Genomic DNA, 27173 nt, shown 5'->3' on the forward strand with positions numbered 1-27173 from the left:
AATACCACAGGACAATCTACTAAGCCATATTCATCTCCTTTTGCGAGGTGAAGCTGCGAATCGGTTTTTCACCTATTATGAGGCTGATTGGAATTGGGTGCTGTTTGAAACCAGCATTCGTTACCGATTTGGAAATCCGAACCAGGATCAAGGTAACCGCCAAAGGATCTATGAGCGTAAACAACAGAAAGGAGAAACCTTTATTGCATTCGTTACGGAAGTGGAAAGGCTGAACAAGCTCCTAACGAAACCTTTATCCAACCGTAGGAAATTTGAAATTGTCTGGGAGAACATGCGACAACATTATCGTTCAAAGCTAGCTTGCTTCACTATTTCAAATCTCGAGGAGTTGACACAGGTGAATTACAGGATTGATGCAAGCGATCCCTCGTTACACCCGATCGGACCGAGACAATCGGTGAACCAAATTGAGATGGAATCACAGCGCGAAGAGTCGGAAGAAGAAGTGAATGCTCTAGGTAGAAGGCAGTTCCGAGATCAAAGACCACCGAGGAATAATGATACATCGGTTCAGGGAACTCGGACCGAGATTTGCCAGGAAACAGTAAGACTTCCACTATGCTGGAACTGTCGAAACCATGGACACTTTTGGAGAGAGTGTAAGGAATCGAAGACAACATTTTGCTACGTGTGCGGTAATCCTGGAAAAATATCGTCGAATTGCGACAGACACCCTAGAAAACCTACAACCTCCAACTCGGGAAACTGAGTTCAGGGTGCAGAGATGGGAAGCCCAGCACTCGCGATGAACCAAAAATTTCCAATCAACCATTTGTAGATCCTTTCCAAAACCTACTAGAAATTAGAATACAGACCAACCATTGCCCATATGTTAAAGTTGCTATTTTCGACATTTTCATTGAAGCTCTGTTGGACTCCGGGGCAAGCGTCAGCGTAATAAATTCTAGCCAACTGATTGAACGTTGCGGACTGAAAATACTTGCCTCTCCAGTGCGCATTTGTACCGCCGACTATACTCAGTACTCGTGTGTTGGTTATGCGAACATTCCCATTACATTTCGTAACGTCACAAAAGTTATTTCAGTCGTTATAGTTCCAGAAATTACCAGAAATCTAATTTTAGGGATTGATTTCTGGAAGGCCTTTGGCATAAAACCGATGGTACAAGCAGGGCTGGAAACGTGACATTTTTTTATGAACGTCATAAGCTTACAAACTTTCACGCTGCTGCTCGAGCAGGAAAGTCATAGACGAATTTCATGGTTGGTGTACGCATGAATGTCGTTCAAGGAATGCAATCTCCTTGGTGTGCGTGAATGCCGCCACACAGCAGTTTTGTTTCCCGCCACCAAGGCTGGAAGAAGTCATTTCGAATTTCATTTTAATGCGAAAGTTCGGGGAAAAACCAACGCGACCGCCACGCTTCAAGAGTACCTAAGCTGTTATGCATGTAAATGGACGATAGAAAAGCAAAAACGTTCGTGCTGCTGAGCGTGCCTGTTACATGTTCGTGAAAGTTCGGTGATTCGGCTTGCTGCCGTAGTTGCGTTTCGTTCGCTAGCAGTTGCGAATGTATGTGAATGGCCCGTGTGTTGAACTTTCATCATCCGTTGCGTTGAAACTGTTGCAAATAAATTTCATAGCAGCGGTTCAAAATGAACGTAGTGAACGACATTCATGGCTTATATTTGCAAGATTGGAATGTGCTGCAGTCCTTTTTTCGCTTGCTATAGGAAAGGACTGCAAGCAAAATATTAGCGGTCACATAGTATCGTTGAAGGGAAAGTTGTTGGCCATTGAAAATCTATAGTTTTGTATATTTACAATGCGCTAATGCGTCAAAATGGAAATGTTTTCAACTTTTTAGTAATGAGTTTTATATTGAAGAGGAAATTGTTGACCTTTGAGAATCAATAGTTTTGACATTTACAATGCGCAGGGCTCCGCTGATGCGTCAAAATGGAAATATTTTCAACTTTTTGGTAATGAGTTTTAGATTGAAGGGGAAATTGTTGACCGTTGAAAATCAATAGTTTTAACATTTATATGCATTGTTTGTTGTAGCTTGACATTACCACCAATTGTAATAAACTTTATTATTAGTTCGAATAGCAAAAATTTCGCATGAATTCATTAAATTTATTTTTTTCTTGTGCATAAGCACATATTAATCGATCGTTCTACATTTTCTTTTCCTATGGATCGTTTTGTAAATATCTACGAACCATAATTTAACGTTCGATATATGAATCAATACATAGCATTTCTAATGCTCATTTTTACATCTTCTATGGAACAAGAAAAATTATTTAGCAAACATTTTCATCAAATTTATGGAACTTTTTCTAATATTTTTTTGCTCCATTTTTTAATACCGTGGAAAATTTTTGTCGATATTATGGACGTGTTTTAATGTACGTTGTACATGTATGTACATTTCCAATATTTTTATGGGGCATTAGTTGATTTTAATTGCTCTTTAATTACGATTTTAGTGCTTTTTTGCGACCATTTTATGTTTCAATTTTACATAATCTATGGATCAAATCGCCCTTTTTTATGGATCATTCACACTGTTTTATGGATTTTCAGTTTTGTTTTATGGAACATGGACAACTTTTTTATGGATCGTTTTTTTAATTTTTTATGGATCATTTTTGTTGTTTTAGCGGCGCAAATTTAGGGCTGCCATTATCAACAATATGAATAGCCTCTAAGCAGGATGCAATGAATTGCGTACTAAATTTTTTTGTGCTAGGCACTAGTACTCGTTTGCAAGTTGTGAGGTTAACTAATGAAGAAAAGTAAAATTAATGCTCGATAATTTTTTAACGGTCACGATCACATTTATTCGAAACTGCCAAATTTCGATGTTAAGTAACATTGAAGAATTTCAAAACGTAAAACTGTTCATCTGCCGATAAAATAATTTTGGCGATTAAACCTCCTAGAAGTAATTATAGAGAATTTACTCTTCTAGCAAATTTGGGTCGAGACTTAATGTCTCCAGCAAAGTTTTCGAAAGTGCTATTTCAAACAACTTTGTCAAAGACATAAATGTCCCACATATTCAGAATATCGAAATATAGTAGTAGAAAACCTTTACAACAAGCTATTCTGAAATTACTGTATTTGATAAATCTCTTCTGCGGTAATTAAACAAGAAATTCACATTGCGTTCAAGGTGCCTCTGAAGCTTACAAAAAAAAATATTTAAGGGAACTGGATTTAAAACAAATAATTACCTGATATTAAAAGGACTAGCGGTTTGCCCAAAAACACAAAGAGTGATTCCATTTTTAGGAGCTAGCACAAAGGCGCTATAACCTAGGCTAATCAACCAGGGCAAGGTATAAATACCTCTGCCCCATCCCAAAGGAGTGACATTAACCTTCTTAGCAAAGTCACTCCCAACGATTTATCATATCCCCTTCAAACGGAAACGGTTGGTACGGTTGTCCTCGTTTCTTCCTCTTTTAAGATTCAAAACGATTCGTTAATCAAATTATCCATTAATTGAATAATTTTATTGCCGTTTAATTTTGAATCATCTTTAAACCCAACTCTGTACAGTAGGCCTGGCCGTTTTAATATTTGCGACATATGAAAATATGCTTCGAATATTAATATTGACAAGAAAAACACTATAGAATAACTATAGTGTTTTCCAGGATGCTTTTCAATACTGGCTGTGTAAGAGTTAGAATAGAATAGAATAAAATAGCACAAATTCGGCGCTAGTTTAATCCGCCCACCAAGTTAGTGTCGGACTCTGATCAGATGAAGTCGAAACGCAAGTTCCAGTTCCATCCATCCATAATTTAGTTATAGGCTGTGTGTGCTCAACTCACAATGATTGTTTCAAACAATTATCTCCGTAGCACAGAAAAAATAGTTTTCACCTAAATTTTTCTTCACTAAGGAGAAATATAGCATGCCCAGTCCATTTAAATCCCTATATGCTGCATTCATGTAGCCTTCATATTTTCAACAAAATTGTTTAAAATGGCATTATCAAAAACTTTGCTCAACGCACCATGTCTCTTAATATTTTTGAAGAATTAATTTTCCATAATTACCTCTATGAGAATTAATCACCAAAATTTCTATATCGAAGCATGCGCTGCTTTATGTTGATAACTTCCCGAAGTTGTCAAACCTACAAAGTCAAAGATTATTAAATTAGGTGATCGTTGAAATTTTTTTCGATCATTTATCACACTTTAAAAGATCGCAATTTTTGACTTCATTGACATTATACAAGAAAATAATCTATAGAGATTTGAAAACTGTTCCATGTTGATTCCTCTTGTTTGTAGACTGGAATGACATCTGTTAGACTACTTAGGTTTTTGAGTTTTCAATAATTTATCAAACTCATATTAAATTTCAACATTTGTCGAAAAAATTGCGATTTTCAGCAAACTCCCCCCCTTCCCCAACCAAATTTCTGGCTACGCCACTGACGAGAATGTTCAGACAAAATTGTTATTTACGTTTGAACAACCATAGAGCGAATTAGTGGATTCAGATGAAGCATATAGCTTGCTCCTTATTTTCGTTACTCTTATAGGGTTTTCGATTAATGGCACTGGCACGGTGTCAATGGAACACTCCAATGCAAATCGAGTGCACTCTTGAATGTGTGCGTGTAGATGGCCGAGCTGTCATTTAACAGCTGATGTTTGTTTATTTACAAAATAAAGCACTTAAACAAGAAATAAGGTTTGCTCTAAGCGGATTAATCATTAGGTACAATCATAAAATATATTAAAATATTGTTATACGGCGCAGTCAAACCGCGGACAACCGGAGTGCAGACCCTAATATGTTGATCAAAACGGTTTTGAACAATTTGATTCATTGTGGTACCAACTTTTACGGGAAAATGAACCGGACAACATGTAGAGTTGTGTCTCATAATGCACGGTTAATTGGGCCGCTTGAAAGGAATCCTACAAAAACGATTTCCGTAGATCATGTAATTATCGCAACGTTGCGATGGTGACCGATTAGTTTGGAATTCTTTATGCGGCACTAGTGAGCACACACAGCACATAATATAATGGTATATGTCAATATTCTGTTAATTGAAAGATATGATCTTTTCAGAAAAGTTTTTCAGTAGGCCAAGATCAACCCGTATACCTATGGATTATTTTTGGAATTAACTTGCCAGGCAACGCTAGTGACTAAATTTGACAATATTCATCAATAGATCAAATGCTGCACGTAAATGAATAATTCATTTTTAGATTCGTCCACTAGGCTGCGCTAAAGTACATAATAGCCTAGCGTAGTATTTGGAAAATTATGTTCTATCTCAAAGGTTTTATGGTTTAGGTCGATGTTGTTCTCGATAAAGTTGGGGATGGAAGAAGATTCATTCGGATTTCATCCGCTGGGCGGCGCTAGTGAACATGCAATTTCTTTTATTTTTTGCATTTCAATATCATGATAATTAAGAATGGTCTTCAGCATAGTTCTTTTGGAGGCTAAGGATTGCACGAAGGTTAGTCTAGTTTAGAAGATTAGGACTCCTACTATGCGGCGCTAGTGAATACTTCTCTTAATCGATTTTTCGACTCCGCACTCATATTTGCTTTAGGTAGTTTCTTTTACTAGATTGTGTATGGACATTCCCAAGCAAATCAAACAAAGGTCCGAAATACCCAACCAAGGAATATTGTATACACTCCTTGAGGTTTAGGGAATTCAATATTGAATTGATTTCACGATTGTTATAAGTCATCCATGAACGTTTTTGAACATAAGTCTTCAGTTTTATAATCGTAAACAGTAATCTCTTAGTCGTTATATACTCATGGATGCCCAGTTGAAAGAGATTGTTTTTTCAAGTCATTCAAAAACTATGGAGGTAAAGACTTATGGTCTATAAGTCTATAATACACAATATAAGAGTTAGAAACATTCGTAACCGAGTGCTCCTTCGTTACACACGCGCGTTGTTTGTTGTAACATTACCTTGAGTTAGGCGATATCGGTGAAGGTGTTTATCCCAGCAAGGGCTGTAGTATAAACATTATAAACGTTAAATTGTGTCAGGCAGTGCAGTGTAGTGCGGTGCTAAACAGTTTTCTTACCTGTAAGACAAGTTTGTTTATGTGGTTTTTGTTTGGGCGAAACTGAGTCAGTTCCAACTGCTGTCAAAATGTATGAACTGACAGCGGTTGGGGTTAGAACCTGACTCAGTTTCAGGTTCAAGCGAAATCGCCATTAGACGAGTTATACACCAGGTGAAGGTCACGCGGGTGACGGATAAAACAAACGAAGGATCAATTCACCTATCAGCTCATCAGGAGCCAACTGGTGAAGTGTTTCGTTTTTTACTTTTCTTATCGATTTTTTTTATTATTGTATTTGATTCTTTTTATTTTTGCACTGTTAATATTCATGCCAACTGGACACGCGTGCGTCACCGAGAACTTATCCAAAGCGCATATTTTATAAAAAAAGCATTTAAAAACAATTTTTGTTTCAAAAATGGTAAGTGAAGCTAAGTAATCATGTGAAAAAAATCCCTCAGAGGCGAGATTCGAACTCGCAACCTTTGAGATTCCGACCCAATGCACTAACCCTTATGCTATCCCTGGGTATGGTGACATCCCAGAAATAACATATGATTATCCCACTGGCGACGGTGATCGTACCCTGCTTGCAAAGCGAGAATCACACACAACGGCAGCTGATCACCCCAACACATTTGATTTATTTAATTTCCCGCCAGATACCAAGGCCCGGGTTTTTATTATCGTCTGATGTCTAATTTTTTAGTTCATTACCCATCGTACTTCGGTGGGTGACAGAGCTAATGAAGACTGTCGATTTCTGGTCCCTTGCCCAGTGAACAGAGGTATGACAAGAGCGAACCCGCCGTTCGAATTAAACTAATAATTCAATGTTTGGTTTTTGACTTACCCAGGGATAGCTTAAAGATTAATGCATTGGGCTGGAGTCTCAAAGATTGCGAGTTCGAATCTCGCCTCTGGGGGATTTTTTTTCACATAATTGCTTAGCTTCACTCACCATTTTAGATAATTTTTTCTCGTTGGATACCACCAGTTAAATAAGTTATTGACACTTAAGTCAAAAACCAAAAATTGAATTAGTTTGTGGATATTACCTACAAAAAAATTATATAATTATATATCTATTTGGAAAACTGACAGCTCTTTTCTTGCGCTATCTAAAAACCTACTTATTCGTGGAACAGATTACAAATCACCCTAAATAATAAAACTGTTTGAAATTATGCAAAGTTAGTTAGTATGGTCTAAAACACAATATTGTTCTAAACTTCTGCAACACTAAATGTAATGCAACATAAACACATTGGAAAATGTACTTAACATTACTTGCAGTACAAACGAGATTTAATCTGTAATTTAGAAACAATTTCATTTGAAGTTGAGTTAAGGGTTTATATACAAAGTTGGAACTAAAAAAAATCGAAATTTTTTTATTGAATATTCTAAAACTACATACTTTGGAAAATATCTGTGCGAAATTTCATCCGGATCGGAGCACTAGATTTCAAATTACAGCCGTTTGCAGCGCGCCGGTTCTTCCGCGAATGAAGTTAACACAACACTTTAAACGCAATTATCTCGGGATGAAGTATTTTGAAAAGAACCGTTGCTGTGAACGTGATATCTGAAGAACTATTCATCCGATTTACCTTAACTTTGTTTTAAATTGTTTGTATTTACATTCTTGTGTACTTGAACGGTTTCTTTTTCAACAAAAAAAATCGATTCTTTGCAATGAATTTTTGTTTAAAATTTTGAACACTACAAAAGTAAATTTTTGGTCAACATGTTTTATTCGCAGGAAAAAAAAAATTTATTGGGAAATCGATCCATAAAAGTACACCACAATACATTTTCCTTCAATAATCTTTTTAGTTTTTAGATTTCAGTTGAGTGGTTCGGCTTGGAGAACGTTTACCGTAACCCTCTGCCAAAAACACTTTTCGGGGGATCGACCATAACTCCGTCAACCTTGAATATTTTTTTAATTCAACTTGTTGTTTTCTATCTTCGATAGTGCTACCAACGATCTGTCTTTTGCTTTTTCAAATAAAATTTGCGCAAAACGCTTTGAAAAAATGACGAACTCATTTCGATTTTTCGCCACAACTTTGTATATAACCCCTTAACATCAGCTACTTAAGTTCACAGTTAAACTACTCTCCACGAGAGTGCGTTAGCTGTTTCATTGATATGAATAAGAAAACAGAAACCATGAAAGATGTAACGTCGAAACATCAGTTATCTTGTTTCCTCATTCCATCCTCTCATATGCGGTATACAAACATAAGAACGTCAAAATTCAAGGCGAAAGTACTGTTTGCTTTGTGTATACAATTGTTGCCGATATCGCATAGATTTTTTTGCTGTTTGGATTCCGCGAGTTGTGTTGGAATAGCTATATTACTGGTTCTTACTAGTTTTGTGTTGACTGTTTTGGTAATCAGCTGGTACCGGTAAGTTATAATCTTCTGCTTATTGAGCCGTGTTGGTAGATAATTCTGATTATCGTTAGAGTACACTCCCTGCAGCTGGTTGGTGCTATTGCGTACAAACCCGATCGTTTCCTTCATATATCGACCGCTGCGTAGATCCTACTGCTACCGTGAGAAGGTAATCACACACCAGTTGTAAATCAATATCTTCAAATTCGTTCATGACGGTTTTCATCAGTACGCAGGCAGTTCCTCGGAGGAAGTCCGATTGCATCATATGCTAACCACAGACCTCATCAAGTTAGGTTAAGTGCCGTAGTTAGGAAAAAACCTGTTTTAATCCACCTAGCGGTGCAATTGTGCCTTTCTCATTTCTCTAAACTATGGCACGGAGGCTTTTTATGTTCAACATAATTGTGGAAATGTCCATTACATTCTTAGTACACTTTGCACTTATATACAATGGCTTGCCAGCCACGAACTTGATGAGCTACGTGTCGACGGTGAAACACTTGAAACAAAAAAATATCGTACTTCATTAGCCTAATCAGCATTAGATCAATGTTATCTGCTTGCTAACTCATTTTGTTATGCGGGGGTGGGTATGTGAGGAGGGCGAAAGTCCCATGAACGAACGACTCCCCAGCTTAAATTGGTATGCTTTGTGATATAGAGGTGGTTTAAAGATGATGGGGTGAAGGGGAGGGGTATGAGGGCTGGATGGGGTGGTGGTCTGATGGGTGATTTAAGGAGATTTTTAAGGGAGGGGAGTGAATAGTAGGGGGGGGGGGGTGTAACCCCTCTCCTTAAACCATCAACTACGCCCCTGTTAAAATCCAGAAACCTTATGCACCTTGAAGAAATTTAGCATCAAAAATAAAAATTCTATTTTTAATTTTTCCCATAGTTTATACGAGAAATTTCTCGCACTCTTAAACCCGTAATTCCGGAACCAGAATTCCGATTGATCCAAAATTCAATAGCAACCGATGGGAAGGTTGCACCTTTCATGTGAGACTAAGCTTGGGCAAATCGGTCCAGCCATTTCTGAGAAAAATGAGTGACATTATTTGACACATACGCACATACATACATACACACACATACACACAAACATACAGACTTTTTCCGATCTCGATGAACTGAGTCGAATGGGATATGACACTCGGCCCTCCGGGCCGGGATTAGGTTGACGTTTTCAGAGTGATTGCATAACCTTTCTATATGAGAAAGGCAGAAATATAATATGTTGTTCAAGTTGATTCAAAGGGTTGCGATTATTTCTTGAATAACCACATTTTCATGATTTTTTACAGATTTTATGATCTTTTCTATTCTTTTACATCACTATCCAAGAAATAAAGTTTAAAAAGAATTTAAACGCTACGTATGGATATCAAGTATCTGTACTATAGTTATTAGTTACTACTTTATTTTTATTCGATAGGAATAACTTGTTTGCAATCGATCCTCAGGAGGCTGCCGATTTTTACCGTATTCAAGATATCCATCCTCCAACATCTTCTGCTCAGCCTTCAATACCCAATAGATCAACTTCCCCAAATGTTCCAACCTCCACTACCCTATCACAATTTACTCCCTCTGAAGTATTTCTCAACCAACCATCCACATCTTCCCAAAACCTCACTACATCCCAGTTACCCACTTTGTCACCGCGCACCATCAATCCTATCCATTTATCATCAATCCCTCAATCATCACCACGTTTCCTAAATTTTGCTTCATCGCAGAGCTCCTCTTTGCTGGAAGGCATTTCCGATATTCCTGATGTCGAAATGCCAGACAGTAACGAGGAGCAAATAGCCATTGAACAACCCGTTGATGCGTGTGCTGCAGATGGAGGGATCGTAGCTTGGTCTGAGGGCGAGACGAAGTTTCTTCTGGATGCTTATAAAACAGAAATCAACCACGTCGGGCCAATGAAAAAGCATCCAAAAAAAGGAAATGTGGAAGTGCATTGCTCAATTAATTAACGACAAATTTAATAAGAAGCTTACATATGTCCAAACCGAGAACCGCTACAAAACCGTTCTCAAGCGGACCAAAGCTATTATTAAGAATAATAAAACCAGTGGTTCACAGAAAATGGACAATCTATACGAATTGGAAATGAACGAAATCATTCAGCAGGATGAATCCATCATACCAGCTGTGATGTTGGGGCAAGACAGAGTAGTGTACAAACCAATTCGTCCACAACCGACATCCGTGGTTCGCCCAAGAACCCTTGACAGGCCGGAGAGTTCGTTTGATGTTGAGGAGGAATCCAGGGAGTCTGTAGAAACACCTCCTGCTAAACGACAAAGGGCGCATAGCGTGCTATTAATGGAGCAATTGCTCTATGACCGCGAAAAGCGCAAAGAAACGCGCGAAATAATGCATAAGGAACGGATGGAAGCGAAGCAGAAAAGGCACGATGAGAAATTGGAGATAGAAAAACAGAAGTTGGAATTATTACGACAAAAAATAGCTTTACAGAAGGCACTATTGGATAAACTGAATGAGAATACCACGTAATTCCATTTTAATATAATTATTCGTCGTAGTAAATTTAAAATTTCATTTCTTTTAATTTCACCAAGTCTTCGAAGTACTGCATTTCGTCTCTCTGGATCACAGTAATTGTCATGCTGTTCTTGTAGGTCTTCCGTCGGCTCAGAGTCCGGGATATTTTCGAGGGTAATATTCAAATCTCTGCATATATTGTGCATGACACAGCATACCAGAACAAATTTTGCCATTCGTTCCACATCGAAAAAATCTAGCCTTATCAATTGTCTGAATCGTCCCTTCAGCAAACCAAATACATTTTCGATGCAGACTCTTGTTTGCGAATATATTGTGTTATAGTTTCTTTGCTTTTTGTTCAGTTTCCCAAAATCTTTGAAAGGAACAAGCATGTATTCGCGAAGTGGATATGCAGCATCTCCCAGAAGGTGGTACTTCTGCCCGCAAATATGCTGGATTTTTTCATTAAGGAACGACAATTCAAAAATCCGTGCACCATGCATGCGGCTAGGGCTCCCGATGAAAACGTCTATGAATTTTTTATCAGAATTACAAAGGCCTTGAAGAGTCATGGATGTCGTATCGTGATGGTTGATGTACGTCAGTGCCATCTTATTCGCAAGTTTTCTAATATTTATATAACAGCCATCTATGCATCCAAGTACGTTCGGCATTTTTGAAGTCTGAAAATAAAAATATGTATGATGCGCTTCTCAAGTAAAGCATTAGACCGTTGAACAATATTGGCTACACAATTGCACTAATGTCGTAGCAAAAACCCATTTACATTGCAGTCAAGTTAAATATTAGCATGCTATGTACCCAAGAAACCAATAAGCATTGTAACGTAGCCTAATATCTGCTTAAGATCTGCCTATAGGGCAGTTCTTAAAAGCAGTTTTGTTCTATTCTGATTTAATGCTGATATAATGCCAGAAAATGCGAAATATTATATAACTAATGTGCAGAGACTCAGCCCGTTTTCTGCATTACTAGTTCTATTACATAGCACTAATACATAATTATCGAATTCGAAAGTCTGCTACCGGCACTGGCTGACATTTTCCGCAATATTTACAACATTGCATTAGCATTATATTGGCTTTTTATGTGTACTATAGCACCTCTAAATGCTTATGTAAAGTATACATACTTTAAAGATTCTTGAAGCGTGTATGCGTTATATCAACTTTATATACGTATATAGAGCTGACGATAATACTACATTTCGGCTGTGCCTGTATGCATATGCGATGCAAATATAAATATAAATGCTGAAGCTGGGTTTGCTACATTAGTGCAAATATTATACAATGGGTTCATACTAATGGTCACATGGGTAGATTTTATGTATACCTTTTGAAAACGAAGGGCGGTAGCCAGCTTATCTTCCTCGGTTTCAGGAAATTTGATATGGTTTTTAGCAATATTGAAAAAAAAAACTCCAGGATATTGGTAAGTATACGGTGTGCTGAAGATAGAGAAATGTTGAACAAATTTGAAACTTCCCTGTAAGTGTTCTTGTTAGCTGCAAACCTGTAATATATATTGATAAGTAATTGTTGCAATATTTTATAAAAACATATGTTATTCTTTACCATAGAAAACAAAGAAACTGCGTTTCTGGACTTATCTCCTTCCTACCTCCTCGAGTTTTTACTTTGAAAAAGGAAGATTCACTGAATTCGTTGATAAGCATATATGCAGCTTCCCTCGTTAGACGAAAGTGGGACTTAAACTGAGATCACAAAAATCCATTACAAACTTTTTAATCACAATTTCAAATAATTATATAAGCAATTATAGCATATGCATTGTACATTATGTATACAGCTGCTACACGCAATCCGGTCTATGCAGAATAGGCCCATGTGTAAATGGAACCCCACAGAACATGGGTCAATCCTACGTTAAGCGACAGTATATGTGGTACACATATAAAATGCATGGGCGTGCGCAGTTTAATCCCTTAGAGGGGGCTAAGATTTTTATTATTACTGTGGTTTGAAGCTGTAATCTTTTTTTTATCGAAGCTGGTGAATCTTAAACGATATTATCAAATTTTAGTTATGTTCTCGTGATTGCATAAGAAACTTTCCCGAAAATTGGTTTTCTTGTACCCATTTTAATTTGCGTTACAAAATGCGTGCAATATATTATTGCGTGTGCGACTAAGTTCACTAAGTTTAACTAAGAATTTTAAAATCTTATGTGAAATATTTAATGCAGAAATCAAAAACAAAGCAGCGTTTTTCTCATTCCTGCAATGACTATTTTTCGATCGAGATGAACGCTCATAAATGGTTCATGCTATTAAGTTCCGCTATATACGCAATGCATGTCCAATGGTCTATCCAACCTTATTTAACTTTTTTCTATAACTACATTTCAGTCATTGTCACTACAATTGCACAATATTTCCCATTGAATCCGCTTTCGTCTAGTTTCTGGTCTCCGGAGTCTGAAGCGGACTAAAACTGTACTATTTCTCTTCGATCTTATAAGAGAATGTGATAATCCATGTTCCACTATGTTGGTAGGTATTAGGATTATTCGTTTTAGTGATTCTACCGAAGACCAGAAATAACATCTATGGGGACGGGCATAGCGTAGTAGGTAAAACGATTGCCTTGTACGCAGCTAACTTGGATTCGATTCCCAACTCCACACATAAGGTTAAAGATTTTTCCTAAAAAGATTTCTTTAGTCTGAAAAAAGGCGAATGACCCTTAGAATAAAATCTCTATAATGAAAATCGAAACAAATAACATCTTTAAATTGCAAAAGTAGTTAACTCTGTTTTCGATAAGCTACACATTTGAAAAATTTAAAATTTGCTGCCTTTGTCATTGTTGAGAAACACAAATGATTCTTTGTCCGTTACATACACACACAGACATCATCCCAAATCGTCAAGCTAAGTCGATTTATATATAAGACTCGCCCTCCGAGCCTCGGAAAAAATCTTCAAAGTTTCAGCGAATTCTATACATTTCTTTTATAAGAACTGTAACATGCAGGTTTTACCACACCGTGTGTTAGATCTTCATGAAAATAAATTTACTTAACTTATTTAGAATACAGTACTGCTGATTGGTTTTTATAAAGATCTAATACACGGTTGAGAAAAAAACTGCCTTTTCGTTTTCGGTTTTTGCAACATTATCCGTTCAACCTTCACAATACCATATGAATATTGTCTGTATACCAACAACGGATTTCGACTCCGAAACCGATTTCCAAATTAACTGTTGTTCCGAATCAAATATCAAATAGATTAACAGAGGATAAGCAGTTTTCCTTTACCTCGTCATCTGTAGGGGACTTGTGGGTAAAATGAACAGGGGGGGGGGGTAAAATGAACAGGTAGCCAAATCAAGTCAATGTTAGTTAAATTTAGAACAAACTTCACAGAAACGTGACCTGCCAAGTATTCAAAGGATATTGAAATAATTTCTTTTGATAAAAAGCTGTCGAATGTGAAATAAATATGATGAAAACCAAAATCGGCATTCATGTTTGTCGCTAATGTTAAATTCGGCATGTAGAATATAAGGTCTTTTGCGGTGAAATTTTAATTTTAATGTGAAAATGGTGTTACATGACAGTAGTTGAACCTCTTGCAGATATTTCACAGCAATAAGTAGGGATCAGGACAAATCGGCTCAATCGGAACGGATGTTTGAAAATAAAATGTCTTAGGGGGTAAAATGGACAGGTTGTAGTGGGGGTAATATGAACCATCTTGCTGCTCCAAGTACCAAGCCTCAAAATTAATTGCTAAATTCAAGTTGCTATGTCTTCACTGTTCTCGAACAGATCCTTAAAGTTTAAACACCTATGGATAACCCCAAGCTTGTAGATGTGTTTCCATGTCACAGAATTGTAAATTGGTTAGTATTAGATGAAAATTTAATTTTTCCGTGACAAGTTTTTTTGCCTACAAAATGCCCTGTGTGTATGCAATGCTCATGAGCCGCTGGGACATCAGCATTGCTCGGAAATTGCTTTTCAACGCTAAGCATTGCATACATACAGAACATTTTGCAGGTCACTAGAAGGTGTTCATTTTACCACCAGCACATGTTCATTTTACCCACACGCTATAAACATGTCTCTTTTTTGGACATGTTTTGAAATCCAGAATAATGTTTGAAAACTTGTGTTTATGTCGAAATATTTTCACCATATATGTACAAAACATGTCTAACAAGAAACGTATAAGGTGATTGTAGTATCTCTATCACTTATTAGTTAGAAAATAATGACTTTGCTTAACGTGTTCATTTTACCACCAGTTCCCCTATACTTGTGAACAACATCAACAATAAAATTTTCCACTCTCATTTTTTTCTCTTGTCCTGCTGTTTGATTATGTTCAGCGGCGAGCATAATTAAATCGCCCTCACTATCCGATGAATCTAAAAATGATTCGTCCGAAGATGAACTGGTGGATGCACTGGAAGTTGATGATTCCGATGAAGACACGAATAGATGTTCCACAATGTCCATGATTCGAGGATTAACCGCTCTTAGATTTTATGACTAAATTATTTCACACTATTGTGTGGTTTTGACGCCCGGATAAACCTGTATTATAAATGTATGATAAGTGTTATCGTACTAAAATTATTATTAACTACTGCTTTTAGAATCTTACAAGCAATAGTTTTTTAATAATTTTAGTACGATAACATTTATAATATCCGGGCGTCAATACCGTGAAAAAATTTATTTAGAAAATTCAAGAGCGATTAACCCTTGAAAGTTTAAAAATAAATAGTAGTAAGAATGCTTCAATCATATGAATCATTCCACTTAGGATAGTTTAAATGTTAACGATATATGGAACAGGTTGTTAGGTATAGTTACCATAAAAACTACAATTTTCCCGAACAAATTTTGAGGCTTACCACAACAGGAATGGTTGTATTTTTACCATTTTTTTGTTAACCATTTTTGTTAAAGACCTATTGAGTCAATTTGTCAAAAGTTGTTACGGCATTTAATTAGCAAGGGACTGGAAGGTGAAGTATATTTTTCAATATTTAGAACCATAGTACTCAAGGGAGAGCAAGGAGTTGAAGGGAGAAAGTTTAGAAAAGCGTGGAAGGATCCTATATGCAAGCTTAGAGCTCACCGGCGACTTAACTTTTTGTCTGCTACCGTAGGAGTCAGGGTCTTTTGGCATTAGAAATGCGAATCACCTGAGTCTACGGCATGTCCGGACAAGCGTAAAGTAACTTGTTACTACATGCTGTCGGAACCGACAAAAAGTTAAGTCACGGTAAACTTCCACACTAAGCATTTGCGACTGGCTCATTCAATGAGTTTCAACGTCGCAAATGCTTAGTGTGGAAGTTTACCGTGACTTAACTTTTTGTCGGTTCCGACAGCATGAAGTAACAAGTTACTTTACGCTTGTCCGGACATGCCGTAGACCAGGGCTTGGAAATCGAAGCACTGAATAGAAGCAGGCATAGTTCATTCTCTCAAACACTCACGAGTGTATGCATGCTTACCACTGCTCTCAAAACCACCCATCGTGTGTAGTCTGTATTCGGCTATTTTTTACCTTCGTGAATGTGTATATATGATGAATATATGAGCGACCGAAAATAAAAGTCGCAAGGATAGAACATGCTTCACGAAACCCGTTTCAAACACATTGGAATATAAAAATCGGAAATAAATTTCAAGCATAAAAATCTGACAGAAATCCTTCAGCATAAGAATCGCTTAAAAAGTTCTCACCCTTAAAACTCGGCAAGGATGAACCTCCGGTATAAAAATCGTTTAAAAATAAATAAATCGCTCGTAGGAGCATCCGTATATCTTGATGTTCAAGATTAAAAGTCGGCTAACAAAAACTACTTTGTAAGAATCGGATGTATTTCTTTCCGGTTTTTTTACTGAAGGTTTTTTACCCGACTCTTACAAAGGAATGTCCCAGTCCGATTATTATGCTTGAAGTTTATATCCGGTTTTAATACTCTAATATATTTCAAACGGGTTTTACGAAGCATATTCTCTCCTTGCTCATATATTCCTTTGAAGCCATCTGCTGTGCAATGCTTCGCAGGCACTATTGAGCCGTGAAGCAACATCATTCAGAGAATTTTTTTGCCGATAAGAGAGGCCTACTATACAGCTCAGTTCTCTCCCATTTTCATGAGATTGCGATGGTCTAGCAGAAAACATCCATCAGATTGTTATTCGCAAGGGGTACATTTCGCAAGCGATTTTATCTCTGATTTTGAACCTGTATGTATAACTTTACTTGGGTAATATCGGGTAATTTTAGGTCGCTGATTACAATTGAAGTCTTAATTGTTATAGTTGTATGGGGGGAAATGAGATAGGACTTAAAGTATGCTTTTTCTGACGATTCAGAGTGCTAGAATGTTCAGTCAATTTGCATATTTTAATGCAACATTTATGCAACATGTTCTATAATTTTCATTGCAAACTATTTCAAATTGAGTAAGTGACCGTGGATCTTCGAGAGCGTTTTAAAAACAAAATTGTTTCATGGTGTACATTATAACGGAGCAATATCTATTGAACCTATCGGACGGTTGACGGTGATATTGAAAATGTAACTTTTTTCAAGAGCGTGCAATTCGCCAATGAATTTTAATCTATCAAACCCCGAATTTTCCACTTTGACTAATAAGCTTTCGTAAGCAATCTTTAGGTTAGATATATCTTATTCGATTAATAACCAAAATCATTTAATAAATTTCAGTGGGTGCTGGATCATTAGGCCGAAAGCCGGTAGGCCGAAAGTCGTTCGGCCGAATGCCATTAGGCTGAAGTGGTCACTAGGCCGAAAGGTACCATTCATAAATTACGTAACGCAAAAATTGCCCAGAATTGACTCCCCCCATGTAACAAATTGTCACAAATTTCTCCATCCTTCTTCCCATATTATGCAACAAATTTCCAGAAATTTTATTTTTTCTTCAGTGAAAACATGTTACGTAACAATCTAGCTACGTAATTTATGAATGGCCCCAAAGCCATTTGGCCGAACTATTCATTAGGCCGAATGGACCTTTAGGCCGAATGGACCATTAAGCCGAATGGGCATTAGGCCGAATGGGCAATTACGCCGAATGGTTCATTAGGCCGAATTAGGTCATTATACCGAACTGGAAACATTCTATGAAAGGTGATTAATTTAGGAATCATATCCTGCCGGAAAATACTTTAATTAGAGGTCCGCCCTTCCTTGACCATGAAGTACAATCAGTGTTGCTAAAAGAGCGAGAAGCCAACACACCCTCCTCGTTCGCCAGCGAGCGCGAGACTCACACTGTATGCTCCCTACTGCTGTACACACGTTTTCGAAGAACTCTCAAATATGTGACGATCAGCACGAGCGGCAAATATGCTCGATTCATGTGAGTTATCTGCCTTCGCTATAGGCTCGTGTGTCACTCGCACTCTTGTCGGCTCGCTAGATTTTAGCTCTAACGGCTAGTGGGTTCCCATGATGGGACTCCTCGGCTGCGAGTTTTCACTGCATGCCACCCACTCCCGTGTGCTAAGCACTCCTTACAGCTCTGAAGATGTTTATTAGAACAGCTCGTATACACTCTTTTAGCAACTGGAAGCGCTCGTAAAAGAGCGAAGGGATCAGGTACGGCATTCTGATGAAATCCTAAAACAATGCAAGCAAAAACTAACTAAACTAACAGTGCGCGCGTTCGCATTAAATCGTCATTGCATACATACGTTATTTGTCTATACAGGTTTATACCGGTCGTATTTAAAGAACAAATTATAAGTGCGATGTCTCAAAAAAAAAAACATGTCTTTTAAGGGGCGTCTACTATAAAGTGCTCAAACTGAAAGCAATTTTGTTATACGATTTTGATGGCAAGGTGACAATGGACCTCTCGTCATACGTCTCCCAACCTTTGAACGGAACGGATCGTTATATTTCACAGTGGTGTTCGGTGTGTAAATTCAGTGATTCAAGGTCATCCTTTGTTCGTTCGTTAGCTACCATTCTGCTGGTGCCGGCAGTAAATCCAGTACATTGTTTTCGCTGGTGCGGAACAATCGACGTTGTTTGCAGATAAGTTTTGCTTTATTTTTTTTCCTCGTTTGCTTTCTTTCCTTTTCCCTACTTTTACTCTACCCTGTAATCAAATAATAAGACACATTCCCGTTTATATAACGCTCTGCCCTCGTGCTTAAATGGCCGAGGGCGAAATACCATCTGATGTAATAATGGAAGTCCCTGATCCCCCTAATACTCGTATTGCTCCCCGTATAAAGCAGTACCCAGAAGGTTCCTCTGGGCCATGGGTGGTATATTTTCGGACCGGAGAGAAACCGGTTAATATATTAAAACTTTCTCGAGATCTGACTGCTAATTACCCGGCCGTAACTCAGATAACACGTGTTCGGGCAAACAAGATACGTGTTCTAGTGAGTGATCTCGGCCAGGCAAACGCGATTGCTTGCTGTGAGCGCTTTACGCGGGAATTTAAAGCATACGTGCCTTGTGTGGCCTGTGAAATCGATGGGGTAGTGTCCGAACCGGGCCTGAAATGCGAAGAACTGTTGGAGCACGGCGTTGGCTGCTTTAAGGACCCCTCTCTTGAACAGATTAAGATCTTAGAATGCAAACAATTGTATACCGCAAACACCGAGGGAGGTAAGACTACCTACTCTCTATCAGGCTCGCTTCGGGTGACATTCGCCGGGTCCTCTCTTCCCAACTACATCCTCCTTGACAAGGTTCGCCTACCAGTTCGCCTGTTCGTACCGCGGGTCATGAACTGCAGCAATTGCAAGCAGTTGGGCCACACAGCCACATATTGTGGAAATAAGAAACGATGCGGCAAATGCGAAGGAGAGCATGAGGATGACTCTTGCGACAAAGAAACTGAAAAGTGTATTTGCTGCGGGGGCCCTTCACATGCTCTTAAATCATGTCCTGCGTACAAGCAGCGCGGGGATAAAATTAAGCGCTCCCTTAAGGAACGCTCAAGGCGTTCTTATGCTGAAATGCTAAAGAATGCTTCGCCATCTGTCCTGTCCGAAAATCCCTATGCTGGTTTGGCTAACGTTGAGCAAGAATCTGACGACCCACGAGAGGGAACATCTTTGGTTAACCCAGGGGAATCCAGGAAGAGGAGAAATCCAGCCTCCCCTACATTGCCTCGTAAGGGTGCCAAGGTGTCGTCCACTCAGAGTGCGCCATCTACAACCAATAAATCCAACGGAAGTGATGCACAAAAGCCGAAGCAATTTGCTCCAGAACTTGGAAATATTAATTCTAACAAGGAGTACCCACCACTTCCAGGGACATCCAAAACCCCAAGTGTCCCCTTTTTTCAAACAGATACTCAGTCCAGTAGCGGACTAATGAAATTTTCTGACATAGTGGACTTAATTTTCACAGCTTTCAATGTTACTGATCCTCTTAAAAGCCTTCTGATACGTTTTCTCCCTATAGTGCAAACATTTTTGAAGCAGTTGACTACTAAATGGCCCCTCCTTGCAGCGATCGTATCCTTCGATGGCTAAGTCATCGAACGAGGTCACCGATTCGATCACTGTTCTACAGTGGAACAGCAGAAGTATCCTCCCGAAAATCGATTCCTTTAAATTTTTACTAAATAGTTTAAAATGTGATGCTTTCGCATTATGTGAAACTTGGTTAACTTCCGATATAAATCTCAACTTCCACGACTTTAATATAATTCGGCTGGATCGAGAAAACCCCTATGGAGGAGTACTTTTGGGGATCAAAAAGTGCTATTCTTTCAACCGAATTAACCTCCCTTCGACACCAGGCATTGAAATTGTCGCTTGTCAAGTTCTAATCAAAGGTAAAGACCTTTGCGTTGCTTCCATCTACATTCCTCCTAGAGCCTCGGTAGGGCACCGAACGCTTTGTAATATCACGGAATCCTTACCGGCACCGCGGCTAGTTCTGGGAGACTTTAACTCGCACGGTACGGTATGGGGCTGTCTTCATGATGATAATAGATCAACATTAATCCAAGATCTTTGCGATAATTTCAACATGACCATCTTAAACACGGGAGAAATGACGCGGATCCCTACACCACCAGCACGCGCAAGCGCGTTGGATTTGTCGCTTTGCTCGACATCGCTACAGTTAGATTGCATGTGGAAGGTGATCCCTGATCCCCACGGTAGCGATCATTTGCCTATCGTGATTTCAATTGCTAACGGTTCAAGACCATCGGAAACAATCAATGTCTCGTATGACCTCACACGGAACATTGATTGGAAGAGTTACGCGACCGCGATATCCGTTAAAATCGAATCCACTCAAGAACTTCCTCCGGAGGAAGAGTACAGGTTTTTGGCTGGCTTGATTCTCGACAGTGCGAATCAAGCTCAGACTAAACCAGTACCCAGCGCGAATACCCATGGACGGTCTCCCACCCTGTGGTGGGATAAAGAGTGCTCAGAGCTGTACGCGGAAAAGTCCACTGCATATAAGGCCTTCCGGGAAGACGGGTTACCCGCTAGCTATCAACAGTACGCGTCGTTAGAAAGGCGAATGAAGAGTCTAATGAAAGCCAAAAAACGCAGTTATTGGCGCCGGTTCGTCGACGGGTTAACGAGAGAAACAGCGATGAGCACTCTTTGGGGTACGGCTCGACGTATGCGTAACCGTAATAGTACCAACGAGAACGTAGAATATTCAAACCGTTGGATATTCGCTTTCGCCAAGAAGATCTGTCCGGACTCTGTCCCGGTACAGAAAACGTGCCGCGCCGCGTCTCCTCACGATACCGCGAACGAAACATCGTTTTCGATGGTGGAGTTCTCACTTGCTCTCTTATCGTGCAACAATAACGCCCCAGGGTTAGACAGAATTAAATTCAACTTGCTGAAGAATCTGCCTGACACTGCAAAAAGGCGCTTGTTGAATTTATTTAACAAGTTTCTTGAGGGTAACATTGTCCCTTATGAATGGAGGCAAGTGAAGGTCATCGCCATCCAAAAACCAGGAAAACCAGCCTCCGACCACAACTCGTATCGGCCGATTGCAATGCTGTCCTGTATTCGGAAGTTATTCGAGAAAATGATCTTGTTTCGCCTCGACAATTGGGTTGAAGCAAATGGCTTACTGTCAGATACACAATTTGGCTTCCGCAAAGGCAAAGGGACGAACGATTGCCTTGCGTTGCTTTCTACAGAAATCCAAATGGCCTATGCTAACAAAGAGCAGATGGCATCAGTCTTCTTGGATATTAAGGGGGCTTTTGACTCAGTTTCTATCAACATTCTGTCAGAGAAGCTGCACCAGCATGGTCTTTCGCCAATTTTAAATAACTTTTTGCTAAACCTGTTGTCTGAAAAGCACATGCACTTTTCGCATGGCGATTTAACAACATCGCGATTTAGCTACATGGGTCTTCCCCAGGGCTCATGTCTAAGTCCCCTGCTCTACAATTTTTACGTGAATGACATTGACGATTGTCTTGCCAATTCATGCACGCTAAGGCAACTTGCAGACGACGGTGTGGTCTCTGTTACAGGGCCCAAAGCTGCCGACTTGCAAGGACCATTACAAAATACCTTGGACAATTTGTCTGCTTGGGCTCTTCAGCTGGGTATTGAGTTCTCCACGGAGAAAACTGAGTTGGTTGTTTTTTCTAGAAAGCGTGAGCCGGCGCAACTCCAGCTTCTATTAATGGGTGCAACGATCAACCAGGTTTTCACATTTAAATATCTCGGGGTCTGGTTCGACTCTAAAGGTACCTGGGGATGTCACATTAGGTATCTGAAACAGAAATGCCAACAAAGGATCAATTTTCTCCGAACAATAACTGGAACATGGTGGGGTGCTCACCCAGGAGACCTGATCAGGTTATACCAAACAACGATATTGTCGGTAATGGAGTACGGGTGTTTCTGTTTCCGCTCCGCTGCGAACATACACTTCATCAAACTGGAGAGAATCCAGTATCGTTGCTTGCGCATTGCCTTGGGTTGCATGCACTCGACCCATACGATGAGTCTCGAAGTGCTGGCGGGCGTTCTTCCGCTAAAAAATCGATTTTGGGAACTCTCATATCGATTGCTCATCCGATGCGACATTCTGAACCCGTTGGTAATTCAAAACTTCGAGAGGCTCGTCGAGCTTAATTCTCAAACCCGTTTTATGTCCTTGTACTTCGACTACATGGCACAGAGCATCAATCCTTCTTCGTACAATCCCAACCGTGTCCGTTTCCTAGATACTTCTGATTCTACTGTATTCTTCGACACATCCATGAAGGAAGAGATTCGTGGAATCCCGGACCATATACGCCCGCAGGTGATCCCCAATATATTTTATAATAAATTCCGAGAAGTCGACTGCGACAAAATGTTTTACACTGACGGATCAAATCTCGATGGGTCCACTGGCTTCGGTATCTTCAACAATACTATCACCGCTTCATTCAAGCTCAATGATCCCGCTTCAGTTTACGTCGCAGAGTTAGCTGCAATTCAGTACACCCTTGGGATCATCGACACTCTGCCCACAGATCACTACTTTATCGTTTCGGACAGCCTCAGCTCTATCGAGGCTCTTCGTGCGGTGAAGCCAAAAAAGCAACTCCCGTATTTTCTGGGGATGATACAGGAGTCCTTGTGTACGTTATCTGAAAAATCTTATCAGATTACCTTTGTTTGGGTTCCCTCTCATTGTTCTATCCCGGGCAATGAAAAGGCCGACTCATTAGCAAAGGCGGGCGCATTAAATGGTGACATATACGAAAGACCAATCTGCTTCAACGAATTTTTTAGTATTTGTCGTCAGAGGACGCTCAACAGTTGGCAAACCTCGTGGAGCAACGGGGAACTTGGACGATGGCTACATTCGATTATCCCAAAGGTATCAACGAAGCCTTGGTTCGGGGGGATGGATGTGGGTCGGGATTTTATTCGCGTAATGTCCCGACTTATGTCCAATCACTACACCATGGATGCGCATTTGCGGCGTATTGGGCTTGCGGAGAGTAGTCTGTGCGCTTGTGACGAGGGCTATCACGACATCGAACACGTTGTCTGGGTATGCGCCGGGTATTGTGACGCCAGGTCTCAGTTAAAGGAATCCCTTCGGGCCCGAGGTAGACCACCCAATGTCCCAGTCCGAGATATGCTGGCAACTCGTGATTTCCCCTATATGTCCCTTATTTATACCTTCATAAAAACGATAAATATCCCAATTTAGCCCCTCTCTTTTATTTCTCGTTTTTAGAGTTTCCTCCTGCCTTGTGGAACCGATCAGCTCCAGAGTGCCACTATGTAACCGCCGTCGCCCTTACCACTACTCCTGCATAGAAGGAAACTGAAGCGAGAGCGACTCGAGTTTCGATGAGTTTTGAAGGATTCCCCGCGTGTCCGAAGAATACCATCCGCCAATCCGGTACTCGACGACTTACTAGACTGAGGCACAAATTTGTTTCGCTGATCCCCCTTCCCCCCCCCCCCCCCCAACGTTCGAGCGAAAGTTGCAAGTTTTGCTCTTCTTTCCCTGTCTCTCCCCTGTCCTTGATACAACTGCTGCTACACTGATGCGGAAATAAGCCACCCTCTGAATATCTTGACCAAGCATAAGTTTTAGTTAAAAAATTCAAATTAGTATTCTGTATTCCTAGTTTTAAGATAGCTATAATTTTTACTCTTTATTGAAACTCTTGTCCTCCATCTTGTAAATAGAATTGAATCCCTAGTTTTAAGATTTCTGTGAAGTTTCTCATAAATATTTGTTCCCCCTTTTGTGTACTAAACTATATTGTTAGTTTTAAGATAACCGTAAAATATTTCGTAAAATACTATTACTCCCCCTCTTGTATATCAAAGTGAATCCCTTGTTTTAAATTTTTTCATAAAAAAATCTTTTGGCCCTCTCTTGTATATTGAATCTTATTTCTAGTCTTAAGATAGCTGTAAACTTTTTTTTTTCCTTTGTAAAAAAAATATTTCAACATTGTAACCTCCTAGTTTTAAGATATCCAAAATGTAAAAACATAAGTATTTGGCACCGCCAAGCTAACGCATTTGTGCCTATCAAATAAACGAAATGAATAAAAAAAAAAAAATGGACCTCTCGTTAAGGTTTATGTATATATTCATTATGAATGAAAAATTTTCAGTCAGGCAAAGCCACACATACGAGCGTTCGAAGAGAAGACGTTCAACCATTTCCATATCGAGGAATGCCGCGGAGGACATGATAATTCTTGATACAATAGTCTGAAATAGGAAATTCAATAAAATTTTTAAAACATAGACTTGTAGTTACTCGATGAACCAAAAAAAAAATTGAACAGTTGGAATTTCGGAAAATGGCATAATAAAAACCGAAAAATAAAATTCGTTCACTTTTCTTCAAAATAACGAGGAAGATTTTTGTATTCAATTTTCCCTTAGTTCATCGACTACACATGTTATGCATTCTCATAAAAAATCAAGTCAATTCGTTGAATGGTTTTTGAGTTATCGGCAATTTGAAAAATGCGGTTTCGAGAAAGATGCTATTAAAGTTGCCGATAGGCTGAAATCGTTGAAACGCATGGTTGTTTAGAATAAAAGACCAGTGTGGCCACCGAGATTGCACTGGGCTTTTCTAGAGGTTCAATACTAACAATTAAACGAATAAAAAAAACATTAATGTTTTTTACCCACTACACCAGGCAACCATGGGTAGGCGCTAGTGCACTGAGTGCACACTGCTCTGAAAATCTAGCGAAATCGTCTTAGAGCAACACCGGCTGCTCGTTCAGTGGGTCATAAGTGCGACTTCCGGAGGGTTAAGGAAATAATACCACATATTCTATAAAAGTCCATGCTGGCTAATGGGTTTGCATTTTTGTACCGATTATACACTTCTGAGTAGAAGTAAAGGGCGTATATTACGCACTTCTGGGCAGAAGGGAAGCATGTATGTGATATCCAGCTTTTTAAGGATAGTTTCTTTTTTGAACAATGAAAATTGGAAACACGAATTTAATATAATTTATTGAAAAAAGTAAAAAAAAACTAATCTGCTACTACCAATTTTACTAAGATGGTAAATGGAATAAAGTTCCGTCCCACTAATATATAGTAAATTATCGTGAGTAATTATTTGAACAGTATTGTGCAAACTGTTTTTTTCGCCAAGAAGAATCAGTATTACCGAAAACAATGTTGTTCAGTCATGCTCAAATCTCAATTAGTACAGATTTATAAAACTTTGGTATATACTTGTTGAAATGATCTAAACCTAAGATTATGTGTATGAATAAGAGAAGCAAGTGAATGACGATAGTAGGAATTAATTCAGAGATATTTCATTTCTTTATGCATTTTAATTTTCATTTAAATTCAGCATTTTCAAAATTTTCATTTTCAACATTCCACCAAAACGCTCAAACAGAAACTATATTCATTTAAAGTTTGATTTTAAGAATTACCTTAACTATTCTTTACATTTCGACTACTAATTCTATAATTTATCATCCCACATCCACGCTTTTTGTCAAATTTAAATATTGAATCATCCTTTATACTATTTAATTGCCATTGAAAATAACTTTTTATACTTAATTCGGCAAAACAACCCATTCGGGAAAATACCAATCGGCAAAATAAACCAGTTAATTCGTTATCTGGGAAAAGCCAGCGTGAGGAGTTGACGAGCAAGTAAAAATTACTATTTCAATGCAAGTATTGCTTATGGCACAAAAACTCGATTCGAATCGTATTACGCACTTAACATTCTACTAAAAAAAATTATCTCATAGACTGGTACATGTGTTTTGACAGCTCGCAGTTTTCAGTAGCAGCTTGATTACTCACACTTTTAAAGTGCAGAGTTCAGGTTAGTGGAAAGTGCGCAAAATCATTCACTAGAGATTTCTTCTAATATAGTCCGCTGGTTGTATCCATTTAGGACTGTGAACGAATGTTTTAGAATATATAACGCATAGAGTACTTTTCTTACAGCTGATAGATTTGCTCTGATTCCGTCGTAATTTGGAGGACAAGGACAGCGTATATTGGAATTGGTCACGAAATATTCAACAAATTAAGTCCTTATGTTTAGAAATTCACTTTATGACGGTAGTCGATCTCCTACATACATATTCTATAGAAGCCAACGTTTGTTAATGGGTTTGAATTTTTGTAGTGAACCGCA

At 38.9% G+C, this 27173-nt stretch overlaps 1 pseudogene; it reads right to left on the reverse strand.

Annotated features, from left to right (window-relative positions):
* Nucleotides 1-10628: 10628 nt before the first annotated feature.
* LOC131687809 (putative nuclease HARBI1) lies at nt 10629-15508 on the reverse strand (annotated as a pseudogene).
* Nucleotides 15509-27173: the final 11665 nt, after the last annotated feature.

The sequence above is a fragment of the Topomyia yanbarensis genome, chromosome 3 (genome assembly GCF_030247195.1).
Source record: "Topomyia yanbarensis strain Yona2022 chromosome 3, ASM3024719v1, whole genome shotgun sequence".
Taxonomy (NCBI): Eukaryota; Metazoa; Arthropoda; class Insecta; order Diptera; family Culicidae; genus Topomyia; species Topomyia yanbarensis.